This window comes from Onychostoma macrolepis, unplaced genomic scaffold (assembly GCF_012432095.1).
Source record: "Onychostoma macrolepis isolate SWU-2019 unplaced genomic scaffold, ASM1243209v1 Scaffold158, whole genome shotgun sequence".
Classification (NCBI taxonomy): domain Eukaryota; kingdom Metazoa; phylum Chordata; class Actinopteri; order Cypriniformes; family Cyprinidae; genus Onychostoma; species Onychostoma macrolepis.
The window spans coordinates 1-9,542 of record NW_026704662.1 but is presented as its reverse complement, the minus strand read 5'-3'; the positions used below and the strand labels follow the sequence as shown (position 1 = coordinate 9,542).

General features: G+C 48.8%; 9 non-coding genes across 9 annotated transcripts; all 9 read right to left on the bottom strand.

Annotated features, from left to right (window-relative positions):
* Positions 1 to 12: 12 nt before the first annotated feature.
* LOC131535144 (U1 spliceosomal RNA) lies at positions 13 to 170 on the bottom strand. Its single transcript, XR_009269534.1, has one exon. It is a non-coding gene; the product is annotated as a U1 spliceosomal RNA (small nuclear RNA).
* Positions 171 to 1,099: 929 nt separating this feature from the next.
* LOC131535142 (U2 spliceosomal RNA) lies at positions 1,100 to 1,287 on the bottom strand. The gene has a single exon (XR_009269532.1). It is a non-coding gene; the product is annotated as a U2 spliceosomal RNA (small nuclear RNA).
* An 890-nt stretch (positions 1,288 to 2,177) lies between these two features.
* LOC131535138 (U1 spliceosomal RNA) lies at positions 2,178 to 2,341 on the bottom strand. Its single transcript, XR_009269528.1, has one exon. It is a non-coding gene; the product is annotated as a U1 spliceosomal RNA (small nuclear RNA).
* Positions 2,342 to 3,277: 936 nt separating this feature from the next.
* Positions 3,278 to 3,465, bottom strand: LOC131535141 (U2 spliceosomal RNA). Its single transcript, XR_009269531.1, has one exon. It is a non-coding gene; the product is annotated as a U2 spliceosomal RNA (small nuclear RNA).
* An 886-nt stretch (positions 3,466 to 4,351) lies between these two features.
* LOC131535145 (U1 spliceosomal RNA) lies at positions 4,352 to 4,507 on the bottom strand. Its single transcript, XR_009269535.1, has one exon. It is a non-coding gene; the product is annotated as a U1 spliceosomal RNA (small nuclear RNA).
* A 926-nt stretch (positions 4,508 to 5,433) lies between these two features.
* Positions 5,434 to 5,624, bottom strand: LOC131535140 (U2 spliceosomal RNA). Its single transcript, XR_009269530.1, has one exon. It is a non-coding gene; the product is annotated as a U2 spliceosomal RNA (small nuclear RNA).
* An 880-nt stretch (positions 5,625 to 6,504) lies between these two features.
* Positions 6,505 to 6,662, bottom strand: LOC131535143 (U1 spliceosomal RNA). Its single transcript, XR_009269533.1, has one exon. It is a non-coding gene; the product is annotated as a U1 spliceosomal RNA (small nuclear RNA).
* Positions 6,663 to 7,592: 930 nt separating this feature from the next.
* LOC131535139 (U2 spliceosomal RNA) lies at positions 7,593 to 7,783 on the bottom strand. The gene has a single exon (XR_009269529.1). It is a non-coding gene; the product is annotated as a U2 spliceosomal RNA (small nuclear RNA).
* Positions 7,784 to 8,671: 888 nt separating this feature from the next.
* On the bottom strand, positions 8,672 to 8,827 carry LOC131535146 (U1 spliceosomal RNA). Its single transcript, XR_009269536.1, has one exon. It is a non-coding gene; the product is annotated as a U1 spliceosomal RNA (small nuclear RNA).
* Positions 8,828 to 9,542: the final 715 nt, after the last annotated feature.

Below are 9,542 nucleotides of genomic sequence, written 5' to 3'. Positions count from 1 at the left end.
AACCAGCTCTTTCAGGGAGAGCGAACGCAGTCCCCACTACCATAAATTATGCAGTCGAGATTCCCACATTTGGGGAATTCGAGGGGTCAGCACGTCCGAGTGCAATGGCCGAGCCTCGCCTCTGGGTGAACCGCCTTCTGATCATGGTGTCTCCCCTGCCAGGTAAGTATGAAGACTCAAGCTGCCAGTCAGGGCTACCATTTCCCTCTCGACCATCCTCATCAACGGTGACCCCCACCCCTATCAAAGGATTCGGCATTCCCAACCCCGATCCCGGAATTCCCATCCCAACCCAACCCAACCCAACCCAACCCTCCCTCCCTCCCTATCCTCTCATTGAGATCATCAGCTCATTAGTTCTCTCTCCAACGAGTTGGTGATCTCAATCGGTGTGTTATATAAGGAGACATGCAAATGGCGCCCAGGACTTCAATTGAGAGCCAATGTTTTAGATGATCCCTTTTTAATCAAACAAACCTGATCCGACGCATCAGCTCGTTAGTGGAAGACTCCGAGACCTCAGGTGAGAGATCTCAATAAACGGCAACCACTGCTATAATAAAATAAAATACCTAACTACATAATACTATTATTGTTAGAAATTGCAACAAAATCAAAATAGAAATATAAACTTTGAACTGCGGGTTTCGTCTGGCCAGAGGAGAACAGGCCCCCCGACGGAGTCTGATTTCTCCCCAGGTTTTTTTCTCCATTCTGTCACAGAGGGAGTTTTGGTTCCTTGCCGCTGTCGCCTCTGGCTTGCTCAGTTGGGGACGCTTAATTTCTAGCGATTATCGCCGATTTGATTGCACAGATACCATTTAAACTAAACTGAGCTAGACAATGACATGTCTGAATTCAATAATGAAATGCCCTTTAACTGAAAATTGAGTGTTTAATCTTACCATCATACATTACTGACATTCTGTCTTCCAATTTGATACTGTTAAGTGCTTTGACACAATCTGTATTGTTAAAAGCGCTATGTAAATAAAGGTGACTTGACCGCTTTGCGAGACCAGACCTCCGTGGGAGGCGAGGCAAGGCCCCTCCTTATTTGCTCTGCTATTCTTCACAAAAAGCGGCAATCCCCGAAAAGGGGAAGCACACCGTTCCTGGAGACACTGCAATACCAGGCCGATGCGTGGAGTGGACGGAGCAAGCCCCGGCTCCAGCTCCGTGATCCAAAAATCAATTTAATATGCAGTCCCCGGTAGGGACGATCAGATATTAAACTGATAAGAACAGATACTACACTTGATCTTAGCCAAAAGGCCGAGAAGCGATGACCCCTGAGACGCAGCGGGGAGGAAGCCAGAAACGGCCACGCCCATCCAGGCCGCGGTCAGTCACAGAGACCTGAAACGCCGGGGGACGGTAGCACCTTCCCCCGCCTGCGACGGAAAGTACGGCATCGCTCCTAACTCCCAAACGGCTTGTCGTAGAGCCAAGTGCCTTATGTCATCGGAATCCTTGGCTCGAGCCGAACGAGAGGCAGGTCTCGGATCGGCTCGTCGCACTGACGAGATTTTCGGCTATTTTGGGTTTTGTCGAAAACCTACTTTTGCAAACTAGCACCAGGCATTTGGCCCAGTCCGGCCCGAAGCGGCTCAGAAAGATTCTCTGAGTCTGACTGTCAATAATCCAGCAGAAAAGCGGAAATTTCCATTCTCCTTGGCGAGGGACCTCAAAACGCTCGCAGGTCGTGGTGGCCGAGGTTGCTAAAATGGCTATAACTCGAGAAAGGAATGAGATCGCTTTCACCCAAATCGGCACACCCATGTACGGGCCCAATCTGTGGTCAGGCGAAAAGGGCGCCGCAGTGGCCACTTGGTGGCGCTGCGAGACGAAGAAAAAGCATACTGATATAGAAAGGACACCCAAACAAGCATGAAAACTGCTACAGTTGGGCAACAGTCAGTCTGATCGACTTGAAAAGTGAGGTCTGTGAGAAATTGAAACTAAATGGCCCATCAGGGTGGGGCGGACTTTTGAAGAGCGCAAGCGACTTTGTTTTCACACACGCCGATATGACAGAACCGTCGCACTGTACAACCCTCTGGATCGCTGACTAGCCAGAACAAAGAAAAGAAGAACAAAGACACAAAAGAAAAACAAAGACGCGAAACAAGAACAAAGACACAAAAGCAAAAAAAGATTTATTTAACCAGCTCTTTCAGGGGAGAGCGCGAACGCAGTCCCCCACTACCATAAATTATGCAGTCGAGATTCCCACATTTGGGGAATTCGCAGGGGTCAGCACGTCCGGAGTGCAATGGCCGAGCCTCGCCCTGGGTGAACCGCCTTCTTGATCATGGTGTCTCCCCTGCCAGGTAAGTATGAAGACTCAAGCTGCCAGTCAGGGCTACCATTTCCCTCTCGACCATCCTCATCAACGGTGACCCCCACCCCTATCAAAGGATTCGGCATTCCCAACCCCGATCCCGGAATTCCCATCCCAACCCAACCCAACCCCTCCCCTCCCCTCCCCTCCCCTCCCCTCCCCTATCCTCTCATTGAGATCATCAGCTCATTAGTTCTCTCTCCTAACGAGTTGGTGATCTCAATCGGGTGTGTTATATAAGGGAGACATGCAAATGGCGCCCAGGACTTCAATTGAGAGCCAATGTTTTAGATGATCCCTTTTTAATCAAACAAACCTGATCCGACGCATCAGCTCGTTAGTGGAAGACCCGAGACCTCAGGTGAGAGATCTCAATAAACGGCAACCACTGCTATAATAAAATAAAATACCTAACTACATAATACTATTATTGTTAGAAATTGCAACAAAATCAAAATAGAAATATAAACTTTTGAACTGCGGGTTTTGCCTGGCCAGAGGAGAACAGGCCCTCGACGGAGTCTGATTTCTCCCAGGTTTTTTCTCCATTCTGTCACAGAGGGAGTTTTGGTTCCTTGTCGCTGTCGCCTCTGGCTTGCTCAGTTGGGGACGCTTAATTTCTAGCGATTATCGCCGATTTGATTGCACAGATACCATTTAAACTAAACTGAGCTAGACAATGACATGTCTGAATTCAATAATGAAATGCCCTTTAACTGAAAATTGAGTGTTTAATCTTACCATCATACATTACTGACATTCTGTCTTCCAATTTGATACTGTTAAGTGCTTTGACACAATCTGTATTGTTAAAAGCGCTATGTAAATAAAGGTGACTTGACCGCTTATGAGACCAGACCTCCGTGGAGGCGAGGCAAGGCCCCTCCTTATTTGCTCTGCTATTCTTCACAAAAAGCGGCAATCCCCGAAAAGGGGAAGCACACCGTTCCTGGAGACACTGCAATACCAGGCCGATGCGTGGAGTGGACGGAGCAAGCCCCGGCTCCAGCTCCGTGATCCAAAAATCAATTTAATATGCAGTCCCCGGTAGGGACGATCAGATATTAAACTGATAAGAACAGATACTACACTTGATCTTAGCCAAAAGGCCGAGAAGCGATGACCCCTGAGACGCAGCGGGGAGGAAGCCAGAAACGGCCACGCCCATCCAGGCCGCGGTCAGTCACAGAGACCTGAAACGCCGGGGGACGGTAGCACCTTCCCCCGCCTGCGACGGAAAGTACGGCATCGCTCCTAACTCCCAAACGGCTTGTCGTAGAGCCAAGTGCCTTATGTCATCGAATCTTGGCTCGAGCCGAACGAGAGGCAGGTCTCGGATCGCTCGTCGCACTGACGAGATTTTCGCTATTTTGGGTTTTGTCGAAAACCTACTTTTGCAAACTAGCACCAGGCATTTGGCCCAGTCCGCCCAAGCGGCTCAGAAAGATTCTCTGGAGTCTGACTGTCAATAATCCAGCAGAAAAGCGGAAATTTCCATTCTCCTTGGCGAGGGACCTCAAAACGGTCGCAGGTCGTGGTGGCCGAGGTTGCTAAAATGGCTATAACTCGAGAAAGGAATGAGATCGTTTCACCCAAATCGGCACACCTATGTACGGGCCCAATCTGTGGTCAGGCGAAAAAGGGCGCCGGCAGTGGCCACTTGGTGGCGCTGCGAGACGAAGAAAAAAAGCATACTGATATAGAAAGGACACCCAAACAAGCATGAAAACTGCTACAGTTGGGCAACAGTCAGTCTGATCGACTTGAAAAGTGAGGTCTGTGAGAAATTGAAACTAAATGGCCCATCAGGGTGGGGCGGACTTTTGAAGAGCGCAAGCGACTTTGTTTTCACACACGCCGATATGACAGAACCGTCGCACTGTACAACCCTCTGGATCGCTGACTAGCCAGAACAAAGAAAAGAAGAACAAAGACACAAAAGAAAAACAAAGACGCTAAACAAGAACAAAGACACAAAAGCAAAAAGATTTATTTAACCAGCTCTTTCAGGGAGAGCGAACGCAGTCCCCACTACCATAAATTATGCAGTCGAGATTCCCACATTTGGGGAATTCGCAGGGGTCAGCACGTCCGAGTGCAATGGCCGAGCCTCGCCCTGGGTGAACCGCCTTCTGATCATGGTGTCTCCTGCCAGGTAAGTATGAAGACTCAAGCTGCCAGTCAGGGCTACCATTTCCTCTCGACCATCCTCATCAACGGTGACCCCACCCCTATCAAAGGATTCGCATTCCCAACCCCGATCCCGGAATTCCCATCCCAACCCAACCCAACCCCTCCCTCCCTCCCTCCCTCCCTCCCTCCCTATCCTCTCATTGAGATCATCAGCTCATTAGTTCTCTCCTAACGAGTTGGTGATCTCAATCGGTGTGTTATATAAGGGAGACATGCAAATGGCGCCCAGGACTTCAATTGAGAGCCAATGTTTTAGATGATCCCTTTTAATCAAACAAACCTGATCCGACGATCAGCTCGTTAGTGGAAGACCCGAGACCTCAGGTGAGAGATCTCAATAAACGGCAACCACTGCTATAATAAAATAAAATACCTAACTACATAATACTATTATTGTTAGAAATTGCAACAAAATCAAAATAGAAATATAAACTTTTGAACTGCGGGTTTCGTCTGGCCAGAGGAGAACAGGCCCCCCGACGGAGTCTGATTTCTCCCCAGGTTTTTTTCTCCATTCTGTCACAGAGGGAGTTTTGGTTCCTTGTCGCTGTCGCCTGGCTTGCTCAGTTGGGGACGCTTAATTTCTAGCGATTATCGCCGATTTGATTGCACAGATACCATTTAAACTAAACTGAGCTAGACAATGACATGTCTGAATTCAATAATGAAATGCCCTTTAACTGAAAATTGAGTGTTTAATCTTACCATCATACATTACTGACATTCTGTCTTCCAATTTGATACTGTTAAGTGCTTTGACACAATCTGTATTGTTAAAAGCGCTATGTAAATAAAGGTGACTTGACCGCTTATAGACCAGACCTCCGTGGAGGCGAGGCAAGGCCCCTCCTTATTTGCTCTGCTATTCTTCACAAAAAGCGGCAATCCCCGAAAAGGGGAAGCACACCGTTCCTGGAGACACTGCAATACCAGGCCGATGCGTGGAGTGGACGGAGCAAGCCCCGGCTCCAGCTCCGTGATCCAAAAATCAATTTAATATGCAGTCCCCGGGTAGGGGACGTATCAGATATTAAACTGATAAGAACAGATACTACACTTGATCTTAGCCAAAAGGCCGAGAAGCGATGACCCCTGAGACGCAGCGGGGAGGAAGCCAGAAACGGCCACGCCCATCCAGGCCGCGTCAGTCACAGAGACCTGAAACGCCGGGGACGGTAGCACCTCCCCGCCCGCGACGGAAAGTACGGCATCGCCCTAACTCCCAAACGGCTTGTCGAGAGCCAAGTGCCTTATGTCATCGGAATCTTGGCTCGAGCCGAACGAGAGGCAGGTCTCGGATCGCTCGTCGCACTGACGAGATTTTCGCTATTTTGGGTTTTGTCGAAAACCTACTTTTGCAAACTAGCACCAGGCATTTGGCCCAGTCCGCCCAAGCGGCTCAGAAAGATTCTCTGGAGTCTGACTGTCAATAATCCAGCAGAAAAGCGGAAATTTCCATTCTCCTTGGCGAGGGACCTCAAAACGCTCGCAGGTCGTGGTGGCCGAGGTTGCTAAAATGGCTATAACTCGAGAAAGGAATGAGATCGTTTCACCCAAATCGGCACACCCATGTACGGGCCCAATCTGTGGTCAGGCGAAAAGGGCGCCGGCAGTGGCCACTTGGTGGCGCTGCGAGACGAAGAAAAAGCATACTGATATAGAAAGGACACCCAAACAAGCATGAAAACTGCTACAGTTGGGCAACAGTCAGTCTGATCGACTTGAAAAGTGAGGTCTGTGAGAAATTGAAACTAAATGGCCCATCAGGGTGGGGCGGACTTTGAAGAGCGCAAGCGACTTTGTTTTCACACACGCCGATATGACAGAACCGTCGCACTGTACAACCCTCTGGATCGCTGACTAGCCAGAACAAAGAAAAGAAGAACAAAGACACAAAAGAAAAACAAAGACGCGAAACAAGAACAAAGACACAAAAGCAAAAAAAGATTTATTTAACCAGCTCTTTCAGGGGAGAGAGCGAACGCAGTCCCCACTACCATAAATTATGCAGTCGAGATTCCCACATTTGGGGAATTCGCAGGGGTCAGCACGTCCGAGTGCAATGGCCGAGCCTCGCCCTGGGTGAACCGCCTTCTGATCATGGTGTCTCCTGCCAGGTAAGTATGAAGACTCAAGCTGCCAGTCAGGGCTACCATTTCCCTCTCGACCATCCTCATCAACGGTGACCCCCACCCCTATCAAAGGATTCGGCATTCCCAACCCCGATCCCGGAATTCCCATCCCAACCCAACCCAACCCCTCCCTCCCTCCCTCCCTCCCTCCCTCCCTATCCTCTCATTGAGATCATCAGCTCATTAGTTCTCTCTCCAACGAGTTGGTGATCTCAATCGGTGTGTTATATAAGGGAGACATGCAAATGGCGCCCAGGACTTCAATTGAGAGCCAATGTTTTAGATGATCCCTTTTAATCAAACAAACCTGATCCGACGATCAGCTCGTTAGTGGAAGACCCGAGACCTCAGGTGAGAGATCTCAATAAACGGCAACCACTGCTATAATAAAATAAAATACCTAACTACATAATACTATTATTGTTAGAAATTGCAACAAAATCAAAATAGAAATATAAACTTTTGAACTGCGGGTTTTGCCTGGCCAGAGGAGAACAGGCCCTCGACGGAGTCTGATTTCTCCCAGGTTTTTTCTCCATTCTGTCACAGAGGGAGTTTTGGTTCCTTGCCGCTGTCGCCTGGCTTGCTCAGTTGGGGACGCTTAATTTCTAGCGATTATCGCCGATTTGATTGCACAGATACCATTTAAACTAAACTGAGCTAGACAATGACATGTCTGAATTCAATAATGAAATGCCCTTTAACTGAAAATTGAGTGTTTAATCTTACCATCATACATTACTGACATTCTGTCTTCCAATTTGATACTGTTAAGTGCTTTGACACAATCTGTATTGTTAAAAGCGCTATGTAAATAAAGGTGACTTGACCGCTTTGCGAGACCAGACCTCCGTGGGAGGCGAGGCAAGGCCCCTCCTTATTTGCTCTGCTATTCTTCACAAAAAGCGGCAATCCCCGAAAAGGGGAAGCACACCGTTCCTGGAGACACTGCAATACCAGGCCGATGCGTGGAGTGGACGGAGCAAGCCCCGGCTCCAGCTCCGTGATCCAAAAATCAATTTAATATGCAGTCCCCGGGTAGGGGACGTATCAGATATTAAACTGATAAGAACAGATACTACACTTGATCTTAGCCAAAAGGCCGAGAAGCGATGACCCCTGAGACGCAGCGGGGAGGAAGCCAGAAACGGCCACGCCCATCCAGGCCGCGGTCAGTCACAGAGACCTGAAACGCCGGGGGACGGTAGCACCTTCCCCCGCCTGCGACGGAAAGTACGGCATCGCTCCTAACTCCCAAACGGCTTGTCGTAGAGCCAAGTGCCTTATGTCATCGGAATCCTTGGCTCGAGCCGAACGAGAGGCAGGTCTCGGATCGGCTCGTCGCACTGACGAGATTTTCGGCTATTTTGGGTTTTGTCGAAAACCTACTTTTGCAAACTAGCACCAGGCATTTGGCCCAGTCCGGCCCGAAGCGGCTCAGAAAGATTCTCTGGAGTCTGACTGTCAATAATCCAGCAGAAAAAGCGGAAATTTCCATTCTCCTTGGCGAGGGGACCTCAAAACGTTCGCAGGTCGTGGTGGCCGAGGTTGCTAAAATGGCTATAACTCGAGAAAGGAATGAGATCGTTTCACCCAAATCGGCACACCCATGTACGGGCCCAATCTGTGGTCAGGCGAAAAGGGCGCCGCAGTGGCCACTTGGTGGCGCCATGAGACGAAGAAAAAGCATACTGATATAGAAAGGACACCCAAACAAGCATGAAAACTGCTACAGCTGGGCAACAGTCAGTCTGATCGACTTGAAAAGTGAGGTCTGTGAGAAATTGAAACTAAATGGCCCATCAGGGTGGGGCGGACTTTGAAGAGCGCAAGCGACTTTGTTTTCACACACGCCGATATGACAGAACCGTCGCACTGTACAACCCTCTGGATCGCTGACTAGCCAGAACAAAGAAAAGAAGAACAAAGACACAAAAGAAAACAAAGACGCTAAACAAGAACAAAGACACAAAAGCAAAAAGATTTATTTAACCAGCTCTTTCAGGGAGAGCGAACGCAGTCCCCACTACCATAAATTATGCAGTCGAGATTCCCACATTTGGGGAATTCGCAGGGGTCAGCACGTCCGAGTGCAATGGCCGAGCCTCGCCTGGGTGAACCGCCTTCTTGATCATGGTGTCTCCTGCCAGGTAAGTATGAAGACTCAAGCTGCCAGTCAGGGCTACCATTTCCCTCTCGACCATCCTCATCAACGGTGACCCCCACCCCTATCAAAGGATTCGGCATTCCCAACCCCGATCCCGGAATTCCCATCCCAACCCAACCCAACCCTCCCTCCCTCCCTCCCTCCCTCCCTATCCTCTCATTGAGATCATCAGCTCATTAGTTCTCTCTCCTAACGAGTTGGTGATCTCAATCGGGTGTGTTATATAAGGGAGACATGCAAATGGCGCCCAGGACTTCAATTGAGAGCCAATGTTTTAGATGATCCCTTTTTAATCAAACAAACCTGATCCGACGATCAGCTCGTTAGTGGAAGACTCCGAGACCTCAGGTGAGAGATCTCAATAAACGGCAACCACTGCTATAATAAAATAAAATACCTAACTACATAATACTATTATTGTTAGAAATTGCAACAAAATCAAAATAGAAATATAAACTTTGAACTGCGGGTTTTGCCTGGCCAGAGGAGAACAGGCCCTCGACGGAGTCTGATTTCTCCCCAGGTTTTTTTCTCCATTCTGTCACAGAGGGAGTTTTGGTTCCTTGCCGCTGTCGCCTCTGGCTTGCTCAGTTGGGGACGCTTAATTTCTAGCGATTATCGCCGATTTGATTGCACAGATACCATTTAAACTAAACTGAGCTAGACAATGACATGTCTGAATTCAATAATGAAATGCCCTTTAACT